At 40.9% G+C, this 17886-nt stretch overlaps 1 long non-coding RNA gene across 2 annotated transcripts in view; it reads left to right on the top strand.

Annotated features, from left to right (window-relative positions):
* Positions 1 to 17460, top strand: part of LOC121927330 — a 41873-nt gene extending 24413 nt beyond the window's left edge. The window contains exons 2-4 of one of the 2 annotated variants that reach the window (XR_006103186.1): positions 12051 to 12164; positions 16179 to 16246; positions 17322 to 17460. This is a non-coding gene — a long non-coding RNA (uncharacterized LOC121927330). Of the gene's footprint in view, positions 1 to 12050; positions 12165 to 16178; positions 16247 to 17302 lie in introns of both variants that reach the window. The other variant, XR_006103185.1, reaches the window with a different exon arrangement.
* Positions 17461 to 17886: the final 426 nt, after the last annotated feature.

The following is a 17886-nucleotide window of genomic DNA, read 5'->3' as shown; positions in this document are numbered from 1 at the left end:
GATATATTGAATATTACCAAACAATAATAAATAGGCACAAGTTCTCTTTTTCTCCTAGGATAAGCTTTTCAATGGCTTGTTAGGAGGCTTACATGAGCTGTGCAAATTCAGTGTATTCACCCAGAGGAACATCTTATTAAGTTAAGTGAAACTTACTGCTTAGTAAATGTAATTAGCACTGAAGTCTGTCATTTCAGAAGCTTAGTCAGGTTTACTTCTATCATGAAACTGAAATGATCTACCTGATGTGGGACCAAGGGGTCACCAAGCTTTGCTTTTCACAATTCTGTCAGATCCTCCATTTAAGATGTACCTTATTTTATATTTGATTGCTTTGTGAATTCACCATTTGAAAAGATGTAGACACAAAGCCCCCATTCCCACTGGGCAAAAGAAGTGGCTTACATTGTTGCGATTCTGACTCGGATTTTTTCCCCGAGTCATATTCGAATCTGGTCCCTCGTTCCCATTACAAAAGGGTGCAAACGGACTTGGGGGTTTTTTACCCATATTCTCATTCCCATTGAAATTTTTTTGGTTGTAATTTGATGCGGACTTTTTTGCTCCCTTTTCCCATTGCCCTTCCGAAACCTCTTTTTTAAAAAAAAAAAAAGCAGCTGCCAATCAAGCGCCTAAGCACTTGATGGCACAGCCAATCAATTGCTTAGGTGCTTTTTCCCTCTGGGAAAGAGGAAAGAGAGCCTCTATTCCCCCCAGGTCCCTTTGCTTCCCAGGCTGTCCTATGTCTTCCCAGTCCCTCTGGGGAAAGGAGAGGGAGCCTCTATGCCCCCAAGTCCCTTTGCCTCCCCCATCGCTCCCTCGGCTGTCTGGGGGGGGGGGGTGATCACGCAGGCATTTAATGCAAAGCCAATCTGCTGCTCAGGCACACAGGCAGAGGGGAAAAAATAAAAAATAAAAGTTAAAAATGGTGTCTAATGAGTCTCCTTACACATCGGTCTATGAATGTGGAACAGAGGGGAGGTTGCAGGGGGCGTAATGTGTTTACCGTTTTTAAAGATCAATGTGGCAATTTGCTATGTTTGGACACCCGACAGAGCACTTAAGCGATTGAAAACTTAATTTTTTTAAAATACATGTTTCTACACACGTGATCGCCTTACCCTGCTTCCCACTCCACTGGGGAAAAAGCTATGCAGATGGTGGGGAAATGGCACTGGTAATGCAGGAAAGAGAACAAAGTGGGTGACACTCCCAGGCCAGCCCCTTGAGCACTGCTCCTCCCATCCCCAAGTTCCTGAATCAGACACCCTTTCATTCCCATTTGTTTGCTCCGAATCAGACACGGGAGGTCCAGGAAACACCTCTAAAAATGTGCAGTCAAATTAATCCGGTTTATCCATCACTGATTCGGGTTTTCCAAGGAAAAATCGATTACATGGGGATCAGATCCAAAATTCCAATGGGAACGATATCGGCGCAATGAGGATCAAATACATGCTCAAATGGGAACAATGCCCCATAATCCGCGTCTGGATCTGCTTTATAAGCCAGTGGGAATAGGGCCAAAGAAATGGATTTCCTCCATTTTGGCATGAGTTTGACAGGTGGACTGGGGAAAAATAACACAGTGGTGTGCTCTAAAATCCTGAATGGCATAAAGAAAACACACATTCAGTCATGATCTGTGGGTGGTGCTGACTGCATCAAACTTCCTCTTCAGCTCTAACTACATTCTACATTCCCTGTGCAACTGATCAGCCAGAACTGATCAGCCAGGACTTGTGGCCTCCAGGATTCCCAGACCTCAGGATGTCATGAGATCTTGGGATGAAGTCTCATGAGAGCTCAGAGGACCTTTATATAGGTCTTCCAACATGTGGACTAGCCATTCTTCATCTAGCAAACAGTGTAAGTGACCATCCATTCCTATGCTGCTTGCTTTCCCCAGTAAAGTGCTAATTGCCACAGAATCTTGCTTTTATTTACTTAACTGCTGCTTGTTGTTATGTACCTTCAAGTCATTTCCGACCTGTAATGACCCTAAGACAAACAGTGGTTTCTTGGCAAGACAATGGTCCAAAACACACCGCATAAATAATCCAGTTTGAGACCATTTTAACTGTCCTGGCTCAATGCTAGGGAATTCTGGGAACTATAGTTTTGTGAGACATTTAGCCGTCTCTTTCAGAGAGCTCTGGTGCCACAACAAGCTACAATTCCCAGGATTCCCTAGCATTGAGCCAGGGCAGTTAAAGTGGTTTCAAACTCTGTGGACAACATTTCCATTCAACCAGTCCAGCAAGCCCGCAGTCTTGGCTTTATCTTTGACTCTTCTCTGTCGTGTATCCCTCAGATCCAGACCACAGCCAAGGCTTGTAGATTCTTTTTGTACAATATTGCCAAAATCCGACCATATCTCTCCGCCTCTACTGCCAAGATCCTGGTCCATGCCCTAGTAATCTCACGACTTGATTACTGTAATGTCCTCCTGGCTGGGCTTCCTTTTTCTCACCTCCGTCCTTTAATCTCTGTCCAGCATTCAGCTGCACGCATTATCACTTCCACCCACCGCTCTGACCACATCTCTCCTGTGTTGGCATCCCTTCACTGGCTCCCCCTCCCTTTCCGCATTCAGTATAAGCTCCTGCTGTCGACATTCAAAGCCCTCCATGGACTGGCCCCTCCTTACTTATCAGACCTTCTTTCTCTTCACCTTCCCACCAGGGCCCTCCGTTCTGGTAATCAAGGGTTCCTGTCTCAGCCCAGGATTTCCTCTGCCCCATCCCGGATTCGCCCCTTTTCACTTGCTGCCCCTCACTCCTGGAACCTTCTTCCTCCACAAGCAAGAGCCATCACTTCATTAACCAGCTTCAAAACGGAGTTGAAAACCATCCTATTCAGAGAAGCCTTCCCAGGCATCGCATAATTGTCGCTTACTATCTGATATTCTGTTGTTGGCTGTTTATCAATCCATTTCCTGTATTGCTATGTACTGTATATGCATTATCCTACTTGTGAGTATGTATTTTCCCTGGATAATGATTAACCTTCCATTTTGAAGCCAAGCCCTCCCTTCAGTCCATCTGCCTTGGTCCAGGCCTCAGAGGTTGAGAGGAACTGCTGGACCTCTTACCCTTTCCCGTCACCACTCCCTTCTCCTTCTGTGTCATGTCTTTTTAGATTGTAAGCCTGAGGGCAGGGAACCGTCTAACTAAAAGGATTGCATGTACAGCGCTGTGTAAATTTACAGCGCTTCATAAATAAAGGTTAATAATAATAATAAATAATAAGTCTCTTTCAGAGAGCTCTGGTGCCACAACAAGCTACAATTCCCAGGATTCCCTAGCATTGAGCCAGGGCAGTTAAAGTGGTTTCAAACTGGATTATGTCTGCAGTGTGTTTTGGAACAATATTGTTGTACTATTTTTAAAAGGGAAATAGGAAACTGCCTTACACCAAGTTAGAACATTGGTCCATCTAGTTTAGCATTCTCGGTACTCAATAGATTTTCCATTGTCTCTATTGCAGTGATACTGCTCTGTTGCCGCTTCTCCTATCTCAAGCCCCACAACACAGAGACACACACAGTGTAGCAAACCAGCTAGTGCTTTCCATTTTTCATAAACCCACTAGATGAAACCCACTAGATGAAATCATTTGTCTTTTAAACTCGTTTTTGCTGTTGTTATTATGTGATTGATATTTATGATTACCCTGTCACAGGGTTATCCAGAGGAGAGCTGCCATTGCCTTTTTGGAGGCCTGAGTAGACAGGCCAGGAAATCATAGGCTCAGCCTGTGCTTTCCTGGCCTGGGGGTAACTAAGATCAGTTCCTAGGCTAGCATGGGGATGGGTAGATGTTTACATGCCAGCCCATCCATACACCACAGACATGGTATTACCATGCACTCTTACCTCCATTCATCAACCTGTCTGATACAGAAATAGGGCACCTGGCTGCACCCAAGTGGCTAGGCACCCCACGGCAATGGAGGTCTACTCAGCAGTGGCATTGCCAGCGGTAATGATCAAGCAGAGCCATCTAATGTAACTGAGTTTGTCATGGAGTTTCCACAAAACTCCATGGCAACCAGGAGTCTATTTGACCCATATTAAGGCCCTTTTACCTTGGGATCAGACCAATCCACCTGATCCATGTCTGGTCTGCCAGGATCCAGCCTGATCCTGGCTCTGGGGTTTTGGCCTATGTCATCCAAACAGGATGACACAAAGCCAGGAGGAACACAGGCCTTTTGGCCCACACAGACACCCTCTTAGAGAGTGAAAGAGTGTGAATTGCTCAAGATCACCTAGTAGGTTTCCATGGCTTAGTAGAGATTTGAATGTTGGTTGAATCCTACACCAGCACTCAAACCACGACATCACTCAGTGCTGCCTGAAAAATCCAGACAGGTAGCTTTGTTACTTTAAAGCAACAACAATACACACACACACACACTTTTGCATTTGGGAGCAAAAATTGTATATATGCAGCAATGGGAAGGGGTTTGAATAAAACAACAGCTTTATGAGCAATTACCAAGAGAGAGGGAGAAAGGGAAAATAAGAAAAGACTGCTTAGTCAAGATGATATACAATTAAGCCAATTTTACAGAGAGAGAAAGGATGCACAAGGGTTGAACCATTTCAACAACAGACTGATTAGCATTTTGAAGGAGAGCTATTCTGAATAATAACAAACTGCTGAGCATTTAGCTGGGGGACACAGAAAAGCAAGAGTAAGCCTGTTAGTGCTTTGATAGGAAAACAATAAACAAAAGCACATTAATAAGCAACTTAATGGGATGCTCAGCAGTATGGCAGGACAGAAAATTCAGAAACTACTGGTGTAAAAATGGAAGCAACCGCATGAATACATGGACACTTTTCTTAAATGTCCTGAATATGCAGTGTGATTTCTCAGCAACAGAGAAATATCTGCAAAAAGAACAGGGAATGTTTTGCGCATCCCTGATTTGTGTAGCTGATCCAAAGATGTGTCTTGTGATACCTTAAAGACCTACAAATATGTCATGAGCTCTCATAGGTGGAAAGCAACTATTCTTTGGAATAGCGGTATATATATAAAAAACAAAAACAAAAACAAAAATACCAGAAAACTGGACAAAAATGATGTTGAGAAAATGAGGTGTGCTAGCCAGTGTGGTGTAGTGGTTTGAGTGCTGGATTCCAACTGGTTTTCAAGGTTCAATTCTCTGCTCAGCCATGGAATCTCACTGGGTGACCTTGGGTGAATTACACTCTCTCAGCCCCACAACACTCCATGATAGGACTGCCACAAATCAGAAATGGCTTGAAGGCAAACAACAACCACAGGCTCACATGGAAAATCATTGGAAAACCTCACCCAGAGGTTTCCCCACTCAGTCATAAGTTCCTCCTTCATTCCTCTAAGTTCTTAGTAAGGAATGAGAGATAATTTTACTTGATCTGCATATTTTTAAGGAAACTGAATCAACTCACACTTCTTAAACTAATACAGTGTGGCATAATGGCTTTAGTGATGGACTACAGCTATGGAAACCAGGTTCAATTCCCTGCTTGGCCATGAAACCTACTGGCTGACCTTGGGCAAGTCACATACTCTCAGCCTTAGATAAAGCAATGGCAAACCTTCTCTGAACAATCTTGCCAAGAAAATCCCATGATAGGTTTGCCTTAGCATCATCATAAGTCAGAAACAACTTGAAGGCACACAACACCACCAACAACAAAGCTAATACATAGATCTCATACAGTTGTCCTTTGGATTATATGAGCTGTAATCAACTCCTGAGTATAGGAGCCAATTTTTCAGCCCAGCCTCCATTCTCCAAATGGTCTGCACCTTCTTCCAGCACAGCAACATATCTTCTTTTCCCTCCATTTTCCCCTCAGAATGGCAATCAGAAGTTATGTCAATCTGCTGACATTAATCTGGATCTTGGCCACTGTAAAAAGGGATTAATTTAATAAATGAAAAGGAAGAGATTGGGGAAAATTGCACATGCAGCTGCATAGTATGGACAGTTACAGGTGAGAATGTATAGAAAAGATGCACATGAAAAGAAATGCAGCATGTGTTTGTATCTGTATATATGAAGGTGAATGTTGTTTCATAGGCTGGTAGAGAAACTGAATGGAATAGACATGGAAATCTGACATCAGCCAGAAATACATCAACATGGACCAATTAATCTACTCCTTGCATGGTGGTACTTAGAATGATGGGTTACAGACCACCGAAAAGTGGCAGCCTGCACCCGCCCCTTTCCCCACTGGATCGGGGCCTCAGTGGCCAGAGTGGCAGCTGCTGAGGCCCCGATCCGCCGCTTTCCAGGCCACAGGGAAGCGGCAAAAGGCCACTTCCCCAAGGCCTGGAAAGGGGTGTCCTTGGTGCTTCAAGCCCCAAGGACACGCCGCGGTGGTGGGGAGGAGGAGAAAGGGGCCGCTTGGCCCCTTTCTCCTCTGTGTCGCTGGGCGCAGCCATCTAAAGGCTGCGCCAGCAACACAAGACCAGGAAGGAGCTCTGTTTCAGAGCTCCTTCCTCCGCCGACGAAAGGGCACACTAAGTGCCCTCGCGCGGCAGGACGGCGTCATGTAGATGGTGCGCCGCCATCTTGTACGTCCTCAGGACATATTAGGCTTGGGGGCATCAAGAAGGGATGCCCCTTTTTAAACCTAGGACGTCCTGAGGACGTCCCTTATGGCGGTCTGTAATGCACCTATGATACCTTTTTGTAATCAAATGAATAATCATGATTTATTAGAGGTATTCATGTGAGAAACTTAGGTGCGTTACAGACAGGCACAAGGGATGTCCTCAGGATGTCCTAGGTTTAAAAAGGGGCGTCACTTCTTGACGCTCCCAAGCCTAATACGTCCTGAGGATGTACAAGATGGTGGCGCCCCATCTACATGGGGGCCGCCATGATGGTGTCACGAACACGTTGCCTCCAAACGAGGCAGCGCGGACGTGACACTGTCGCGCCGCACAAGGGCGCTTAGTGTGCCCTTTCGTCAGCGGAGGAAGGAGCTCTGAAATGGAGCTCCTTCCTGGTCTTGTGTCGCTGGCACAGCCTTTAGATGAAGCCCCAAGGACACCCCTTTCCAGGCCTCGGGTAAGTGGCCTTTTGCCGCTTCCCTGCGGCCTGGAAAGTGGCAGATCGGGGCCTCAGCGGCTGCCGCTCTGGCCGCTGAGGCCCCGATCCGGCAGGGAAAGGGGCGGGTGCAGAGTGCTGCTTTTCAGCTGTCTGTAACGCGCCAAACTCACTCAAAACCAGGTTATCAGCTGACCAGAAAATAATCAATCCCATTCAGCATTCCTTGATTTGTGTTTGGAAACCATTAGATCTCTATGATCTTCAAGAGCCATTCTCTCTTTCCCATGACCTTTTTAGTTTCATTTGTTGTGAACAAGGGAAAGGGCCTTCTTGGTGGCTGCTCCCTGACTTTGAAGCTCCCTTCCTAGGGAGTCTGGGATGGTTCCTTCCTTGCTCTTCCTCTATCAGAATGAGGCTTTTAAAAACTAATCAGAATGAGCTTTCAATGGTGCACTGTGCTGTTTTGTGGTTATAAAGGCCCGGTACAGACTGCTGCTTTGCAGCAGACTGGGGCTGAAATTAGGCCTGGGGAACGCAGAGCATCCCCACGCTCCGCGCTCTCCCAGTGCCATTTTGGGCACACACAGATTTAGATGGCATGTGGGACAATGACATGCTTCATATACCATCTCTAAATGGTGCAGCACACAAGAGACATCACCGCGCCGCTCCAGGGCACTAATGGCACCGTGACAGCGGCACAGAAAGGAGCCACATTTCATGGCTTCTCTTTGGAGCACACCATTGCCGGCGCCATGCGGTTGCCACAACAATGATGCCGGGGATAAAAGGGCAGCCTCTGTCTACCCCTTTCCCCCCGTCTGTCCAGCCCCATAGTCTTCTATATAGTCTTCTAATGAATGTTAATGGTTTTAATTTTATAAGCAGTGTAATTATCTTTTAAATAACATTTTAATTTCTACTTTGTATTGATGTTTTTGTACAGTTTTAAACTATATTGTTTTTAATACATTGTAAGCTGCCTTTAGTTCCAGAGCTGGGACAAAGGCAAAATATAAATGAAAATAATTATATATTATATAATTATATATTGAATAGTATATATAACTATATAAAACAAAAGTGGTGTAGTGGTTTGACTGTTGGATTACAATTCTGGAGATCAAGGTTTGATTTCCAGTTTGGCCATGAAACCCACTGGGTGACCTTGGGCAAGTCACACACTCTGAGTCTCAGAGGAAGGCACTGGCAAACCTCTTCTGAATAAATCTTGCCAAGAAAACCTCATGATATGGCAACCCTAAGGACACCCTATCGTGAGTTTTCATTGGCAAGATTCAAGTCTGAAAACTTGAAGGCAGACAACAACAGCAAACAAATATACAATTATATACAGTCCAAAAACACAAGGAGTAATTCTGATTACCACACTCAGGTATTTTATTCTTTCTACAGGGAAGGAATGGTTATATTTTTGATATGATCATATCATTAGACTCCTTTTGCAATGGGCTCTGCATTCAAATTTGCAATTTAAAAAGTGTTCATTATATCCAAAAAGTATACACACAGAGGCAAATTAATAGCATATTAATTGCATATTTGGCTCCAGCCTGGAACTGATTCTTGCCACCAGACACCTACATTCCTAGGTAGCAGAACTGTTCATTTCTGGAGGTGGCAACTCTAAATACAATTTTTCAATTAGCTTGGTGGCTATTTATACTCTGTCTAAAACCTATCAACTAAACACTGTACAAAATACTAAAAGATAACTTTTTTTAAAAAAACCTCAGCTTACTGTTCAAGTGGCAACAGCGGGAGATCATACTAAGTTGAGTGATTCAAGTATGTTATCTTTGCTTTCAGGCAGTGCTCCTTTATCTTTTAATCTCACCTTGTAAAACACATTGCACACATTCCCCTCTGCACTGAACTCATGTGTATGTAGTATCCACCACTTTTTCTTTCATGAATCTGATGAAAGAGAATCTTGCCTATGAAAAAAATGTGTGCTGCTTTTATAAGAAAGGACTGGTCCCCCCCCCCTCTCTATCTCAATCACTCTTTCTTCCTTTCTTTGATAAAGAGCCATGAGCATTTTAGAATCCAGTATCAGATTATAAAATAAAATCTTGTATATTTAGACAATTTAAATTGGAGGGGAGGTGAAAAGAAAGAAACAACAGAAATTGCCTTACAATTTCTCAATAAGATTTTTAAATATACAAGCTAAAAAAATTAGAATCCCCATATGCAAAGTTTCTGAGTTTTTACCATTATGTCATAAGTGCTTCTTCCATTTCCCCAGATCTTTAGAAAGACGGTGTGGTATAGTGGTTTGAGTGTTGAACTAAGAGCAGCATTCAAATCCCCACTCAGCCATGGAAACCTGCTCAGTGATCATAGCCAAGTTACACTCTTTTTAAAACTAATAAAAATATTATTTTAAAAAAAGTTACACTGTTTCAGCCTCAGAAGAAGGCAATGGCAAGCCATCTCAGAACAAATCTTGGCAGGAAAACTCCATGATAGATTCACCTTCACATTACCATATGGCAGAAATGACTAGAAGGCTGGCCCTATGTACCATTTTAAATGGGACAATGCCTTTTTTCATATTTCCAGACTATCCTGTTGTTTTAATATAAATGTCTCATTTTCAAGAAAAATGCTCTGTTATGTTGTGAAAATGGTTTGAAATTGTGGTTGTCAAAAATGTGTCATGGGGCATGAGAAGTTTTACGATAAGGTGTAATTTGCTGTGTAAGATTGGTTCATTGGAGAAATCCTCATGGTATGATTATGGTGAAATAAGGTCCTTCTTTACATCTACCTAAATTTTTATATGAAGTCTGTCACTGGAGAATAATTGTTAGTTCAATATGTTCATGTAATAAAACTTTTGTTATCATCTTACTTTTTCATGGATACAGAATATGACATAACCCCATTCTTTTCTACCCATTCCAATGTCCCATTTTTGTCTCAAGAAAATATGGTCAGCCTACAACAACAGTAGTTAGGAATAGGGTAAAATTTCACTCAGTCTGAATTTTTAAGCAAACTGACCTTTCCTAGAAACCTCCTAAACTGTCATATGGATCTTACACAGTTAGCCTTTAGATTATACCAGCAAAGCATGTTTCTTTTGTAGGCAAGATTCTCTTCCGTCAGATGCATATGGGAGAAAGGGGCCTGGATATTACATGCACATGAGTTCAGCACAGTGAGGGTATACATTTTACTTCATGTTTACTTCATGTTTGGATTATGCTCTCTTTGTGAGGCTGACTTTGAACAGTATGTGGAAATTTCAGTTGTTCCAAACAGCTGCAACCAGATTGTTAAGATGGCTACAGGGAGCACACAACAGCCCCCTGGCTGGTGGTCCATTTCTGGGCACAATTCAAAGTTTGGTTATAACTTATACAGCTTAGGTCAACATTATCTGAAGGACCATATATCTCCATCTGAGCATACCTACGTTTTCAGGTCTTCCAGGTGGCACTTCTCTCTGTCCCACCACCTTCACAGTTACATCAGTGGCTGCTTCTAGGATTTGAGGCTGCTGTTACACTGCAGAATACTGTATATACTCATGTATAAGTTGATACATTTTACTTACAAAATTGACCCCAAAAAACTGAATTGACTTATCTGCCCATCAAAGTAAGTACTGTACTTTAAATCTTATTAAGAAAAGGGGCCATTCCCTGGTGAAATGCAAGAGGGTAATCTGTCCTGGAAGCACTGTTCCTCCTCTGCTCTCTCATCCATCCAGCCTTTAGCGTGAGCACAAACATTTATACCTGCTGGAATTTTATAAGTTCTTAGGCATTGTATTGCTTCATCCATCAGATTCTTTGCTAAATTGGCCCAAAGCTTTACCCTTGACTTTTCCAAGGGTCATATCAAAATCCATAACTTTGGCCCAAAAAGTGCCCTCAACTTATACATGAGGGCGACTTATGGCCGAGTACATATGATAATGCAGTTTGGCACCATTTTTATTGTCATGGCTCCATCCTATGGAATCCTAGGATTTGTAGTCTGTTGGGGCACCAGAGTTCTGAGTGAGAGAAGGCTAAATATCTCACAAGCTACAAATCCTAGAATTCCGTATCATTGAGCCATGGCAGTTAAAGTCGAGTCAAAGTATGCAACTTGGAAATCCCTTCCTAGAGAGGGCAAACTGATGTCCTCTCTGCTGTCTTTCTGCAAGCAAGTGAAGACTCTTCTCTTTCAGCTAGCCTTTGAGGCTGGATTGCTCAAAGGGAATGGGCCTTGCATAATGTGCTGTATTGTTATTTATTGCTTTCCCTTTGATGATTATGTTTTTAACTGGTTTTAATGTTACTGATAATTTAAATACATTTTATCAGAGGTAGATTTTTAACTATGGTTCTTTTAACTGCTGCAAGCTGCCTTGAATCCTGAGCTGGGAAGAGTTTTTTTCCACATGTAACAGTAAAATATATAAAAGCATCACCAACATGAAACATTTCTTTATCCTTGGAGAATTGTACCAATAGATTTAAAAAAAGAAACTGGCACCTAAAAGTCAAGACATCTGGATCTCTAACATAATGGAGTTGTATTTATTTCATACTCTGAAGGGACTTGTCATTGAACCCCTTCTACATGCAGTTTCCTTCAAGCATTTTCCTGTGAATTGCTTTCTCTAGCGCCTGTAGATTATGGTCTCTCAAACAAAGTGGCAACATGATCACAAATATGAACAAGGGATGGAGGGATCACCTTTTGTAGACAAAAGCTAAAGTCCTGAAAGAACTTTGGCCATAAATAAGAAGCCTTGGGGATCACAACTAATCCAAGCCACTAGACATGCTTTGCTGAAATTGATAGTAAGTCACAGTATCTAAAAAAACCTAAAAAATGATGTTTCCTGGAACTTCACACTTTATGGCTGGCATGTTGTTAGTGACATATGCACAGATCAGTCCACCTTAAGCTTGCTATATCGTATTTTGGTGTTGTTGTTGTTGTTTTTTCTTTTGCAGAAATGGGTATTCTCTTCCACTCTCTTCAATCACTAAACTCCACTATCAGATTCACCATTTAGCTACTGTAACCCTCCTGGCAGCCATTCTGGAGTGAGGAGGAGAATCTGAGAGGTATCTGGCTCTATCAATTACATAATCCACTGCACTCGGGCAGATATCAGGGAATGATATCATTTGTTCACATTTGGCTCTGTGGATAGTGTCTCTAGGATATGTATTTTGGGAATTCTTAATAACTCCACCAAACTACAAATCCTAAGATTTCATATAATAAGCCCATGATAATTTACGTGGTATTAAGCTACTATAACGGTGTAAGTGTAGATATATTCTTTGATACTTGTGAAAACTGCTTTACAGATCCCCATGTATTTATTTACTTATTTATTTTAAAAAACTTTATCCAATTTCTGGTTTCTCAAGGACTGAAACAAGGTAAATATATTTGGTTTGACTGCATCTCTCCCTCTCTAACTCAATCAATACCATCCCTTGCATAGATCACCCTTTACCATTAATACTCAAAGATTTTGGTTATGATTGTCTCCCAGTGCAGGAATTAAGATGCTTTACAACAAACACTGTTAGATCTGAGGGCTTCAAGTCTCCAGTTTTCATGGGTCATCTCCAGGTGATAGATAAGAGTGCAAATTCTTAGTTCTGTTGGACTCAGCTCAAGGCCAGAAGAGACAACTATGTGAAATTTCCAGCTCAGCTACTAAAACAGCAACTTGCTACACTTTGCAAGGTTTAACTGATTTATTGCTGTAATTTGCAAAGATTCTCTAGAGGGTCTATCTAATTACTTAATTAGCTTATTCTTTCCCTACCAGTTGCAGCACCAGGGCTCACCATTTCTTCTGCTCTGCATCACCTTCTATTTAGAAGCAAGTTTATTTGTGTTGCACTGTTAAAGACATTATCACACAAGCCTTGATCTCGCCACAATCGCATTAGTAAAAGAAATGGAAATATACCTGTTTAGGAGCATTCAGTTATTGTATGAAAGTGCTGTTTTTGCCATCAGCAGTCACATATCCCTCCTTTGCCCCTCTTTCCTATCTTACACTCTATCCATTTCATTGATGGGGATTTTTTATTTTTAACAAAATTCCAGAGTTATGCTAATACAATTTAATTTTTTTTAAAAAAAGAATAAATAACAGTCACAGCAGCAACAACATTATGTGACAAGTATTTTTAAAGATGGTATTCTACAACATTAATTGTGGCTTTAAAACATTTTGTACAAATGTCCTAAGCCACCTGTTGACTTATGGTGACCCCATGAATTTCACAGGCACGGTTTTGCCAGTTCCTTCCTCTGAAATATACTCTACAGCAACTGGTATTCATTGGTGGTCTCACATTGAAGGACTAACCAGAGCTGACTGTACTTAGCCTCCCCAATCAGATGGGATCTGCAGCATTTAGGGTATTTAGATGGTGGCCAAGTTAAATGTTTCTTATATTCCTAAGTAAGTGAGAAAGAATAATACCTTCTTTTCATCCTGTTCTGGGAACAGCCTCTTTAGCTAAGATTTCTGTCTTAGGGGCAAAGCAGATGTTCATAATAGGTTTGCCTTAGGGTTGCCATAAGTTGAAAATGACTTGAAGGCACACAACAAAAACAACAATTGTTTTATTCATGCATAATCTTTGCCAAAGAATTAATTCATTTCTCCATTTTGCCAGAGCACAATGTAAAAGGAAAGGTGTGTGCACCATGCCTCTGCAAAATGTCATTTCACTTCTTGATTCATTGGTATGCATACATTTGATCTACCAAATAAGGCTGCATGCCATGTCTTTGATGGAATGGGATGAAGTCCACAAAAGCCCATGCCAACTAAAATGCGTTTGAACATAATACTAACTGTAATAAATGGCCAAGGGCCAGCTGAACCAACTGAAACTGTACCAAATTCCAATTTCTACCAGCCTAGGGCATTATTTAGGACTACTATCTTTCTGGACCAACATTGTTTTAGAATTAAAGATGTGCCCCTGGGCGTATAGCAGGTATGAATCTGGCACAGTTTAGCTCTGACCCATTCATACCCCATTTTAAGCCTGACCCTTTTACACCCCTTTTTCATCTCTCTGGCTAGCAGACTTTACCAAGGAGATCATTCTGTTGAAATTTCTGGAATTAGATGGGAGAAGAGTGTTCTGGTAGAAGAGCATTTCTGCCATCAGAAGGAGAGTTCTTCTATCAGAAGAGGTCTGTGTCTAATTCTAAACCCCGATTGTCATCCATCTTTGATGTTACTCTTTAATATGTCATAATTTACAGAGGTAATTCATCAGACAAGTTAATCTAAAAAGTATTCCATGAAGGCAGAAACTTTGAAAGCCAACTTGTCAGTGCTGTTTAGCCCAGGATTGATAGTAATATTTGCACAAGGCTACAAAATACAAAACCTATTTTCTTTTTTATGGGATATTGAAAGCAATAAAGCTTTCTATTAGTTCCTAGCCCATGCTCATCATGCATAAACAATTTTATCAACTTTTTGCATCAAAAAAATGAGCATTATGTTATCCCTTCAGCCAAGACAATCTCTAAAAGCAAATCGTGGAAGCATTAAATCAGGCTGTAAATACTCTCCTACTGAATGACATCCAAATTTAGGCCCTAGCATTATTCATTTGTTCAGCAAGGCTATTTTTACATTAGTAAGGAGATTGTGTCATCATGTAAAATATGTAACACGAGATACAACTGATGCCTTTTTCCAGGCACCTGATCATCACACCTATTTCTTCTGTTAGGAAAAAAAAATCTAGAAAACAATGAATGTGAAAATGATTTATGAGCAACATACACTTTTTCATGTATATGGTGGTGCAACAATTCATAATTGCATAAAGAAATTTTTTAATGACATAGAATAACCAGGAAATAAAACACAAACCAGAAGGCGAAGAATAACTCTGCTTTCATTATAAACATATTTCAACTATGACTTGGAAGTGAAATAAAAGACAGAATCTTGTTGATTTCCTACACATGTGTAAATTCCTCTGTGGACATAATTGGAAAATATCAACATTAGGAGGAACTTCCTGAGAGTAAGGGCTGTTCGACAGTGGAACACACTCCCTTGAAGAGTGGTGGAGTCTCCTTCCTTGGAGGACTTTAAACAGAAGCTGGATGGCCATCTGTCGGGGATGCTTTGATTGAGAGTTCCTGCATGGCAGGGGGTTGGACTGGATGGCTGTTGTTGTCCCTTCCAACTTTGTGATTCTATGAAGAAAGAACCACTGCAAGGTGAAAACAAAGCACTTATTAGTTTCTGGGATGCTGGCTTTTTGTTTTTTTCAGGGAAGCAATTTTCAACCTTAAAATTTGGATAATTTCTCCATAAGCCCTCCAACTGTCTTTTTAAAAAATTGAATTTAGTATCAAGTACAGAACACTAAGATACTTATAGGCAAGTCATTGTTTAATCTCATCTAAAACTGGCACATTAAATCAATTACTGTGAGGCGGAACAACACACAGGTAAACCTTATCAGTTCAATGAGTCAACTCACATTGGAACTAGCAATTGGATTTTGGCCACAATCTCTTAAAACTGAATTATTGCAGTCTATCTCAACCCCACCCCACCCCCAGGCTTGATGAAAGACTCCATATCTATACACTTTAAACACAATGGTGAAAAAAATCTGACTTCTGATTTAAACATTATAAATGACACCATAAGTCCTCCACTATGAAATAACTGTGAGCTTCCCACTGAATCTAGAGACTAACAATTTATCATAGGCACAAGGATCAAGGAAATGCCATCCCATCTCTCACCAAGATCATCCACTAAACTGAGATGGCTGATCTTATACTCCATCCTATTTTATGCCTTCCAGCTAGTTGAGCTCTGCAATGGATTGCATTCCCGCATTATGAACATTTTATTTATGATTCTATTGACAAAACAGCAGGAACATTCGAAGTCCAAATTAATGAGTTCTCAAACTGTACTTTTGGAAAGATATGTAGTGTTATGGTGACATCCCTTGCATATTTACTCAGAAGTGAATGCAACATTGAAAACTTAATTCTATTTATTTGTTTTATATCCTTTGTGTTCTTTTAATACTTTTAATTAATTTTAATAGGAACACCCTAATTTACAAGCAAAGTAATATGTATTCAGAGAAGAAAAAAAGAGAAAGAAAAGAAAAAGGTAAATAAAATCAAAGACAAATAACAAATACACAATAGGAGTCTGACTCCCCCCCCCCAAATCCTGATTGTAATGAGGAAAGTAAGGGTGTGTGTGGAATATTCTTTAGATCCAACTACATAATTCTATTAAAATTACTGAAAACCATGGACACAGATTATTACAGTGCTAGATTTCTTATTACTCAAAAAATCCATAAACCATTTCCAGTCTTTCAAAAAGTCTTCAGTTGGCTTATCCTTTAGAGCCCACATTAATTTGACCATTAACCTTAATAATCTATAATTGATCCTTCAGTCCATCTCCAAGTTTATCAAAGATGTAATCTCTATTTACTCCCTATTTCTTCATCTGAAATATTCGTCAGAACTATTTCTGGTAACATTGCAAACCTACATTTAATTCATTTTGGGTTTTTTTGTTTGCTTGCTTTTGAGACGGTGGATTAAAATAAATCTTAGCTCAATAAATGTTCACCTTTCTACAAGTCACTTTGGCAGCCATTTTTTTTCCCAATAGGGAAACTTTGGAATTGGAAAAAATGGCCACCGAAGCAACTTATGGGGCCCAAATTCAACACTGAAGGGAACAGGAAGCCATTTTGAAGAAAATGTCTGTGCAGTAAAATCAGTGTAATTTCCAAATTTGAGTGCAATTCGTAAGAGGTGAATCGGACACTGGAGGCGGTGCAATAAAGTCCTTAGGCTATTACCACACTGCAGCAATAAAGCAGCTTGACACCACTTTAACTTTCATGGCTCCATCTTGTTGAATCCTGGGATTTGTAGTTTGGTGGGGTATTCAGCCTGGTCTGTCAAGAGAGCTCTGGTTTCACACCAAACTACACATCCCAGGATTCCATAGGATGGAGCCATGACAATTTAAAGTAGTTCCAAATGGCTTTATTTCTCCATTAGTTATACCTTAGGTCACTGGGAAAATGAACTAGTTACAAACAATTAGTTAGTTTCAACTACTTATTTGTACATCTCTGAACTTGCTCAAGATTCCCTGTATCTCATTTTTTCTCCTTTCCTCCCTCCTTTATTTATTCAGTATGCATTTCTTTTGGCAGCTGTTATTGTTACCAACACATGAGCAGCTCCGAGTGCCAAGGATGACATCAAACTGGGGCTCTTATTAAAAGGTAAACATGGAGATTCTTCATCCAGAAAATACTGCAGCTGCTCCCGGTGCTGATATGTAATGTTGAACTGCCATCCATGAGAACTGTGTATAATATCTGTTCAAGATGAGAAGCTGCAATATGAGAAAGAGAGCTCTCTGCATATGATTCTTATTGTTAACCAAGCAGTGGCTGCTCTGGCTTTGCTGAAATGAGTGCATTTATAAAGATAAACCATGTTTTCAATGCCATTCTTCCTTTTTCTTTTTGCTTGCTTTCTTTTCTTTATTCTCCTTCTCTTTCTTGAATACAAGCAGACTTTATGATAGATGTTGGGAAAGGACATAAGACAGGCTGCATGTGGCCTCCAGTAAATTCCCATTGCTTCCTGTTGTAACATAGCCCTATTCTGGGCTTAAAATGGCTTGCCATTTTTATTTATTTATCTTCTTTACAGAAAATACTCTTTCTAGTGCAGAAAATGCTGGAGGTTTTGTACAAAGAAAATGTGAAT

This window comes from Sceloporus undulatus, chromosome 1 (genome assembly GCF_019175285.1).
Source record: "Sceloporus undulatus isolate JIND9_A2432 ecotype Alabama chromosome 1, SceUnd_v1.1, whole genome shotgun sequence".
Classification (NCBI taxonomy): domain Eukaryota; kingdom Metazoa; phylum Chordata; class Lepidosauria; order Squamata; family Phrynosomatidae; genus Sceloporus; species Sceloporus undulatus.
This window is presented reverse-complemented; position numbering and strand designations above follow the sequence as displayed.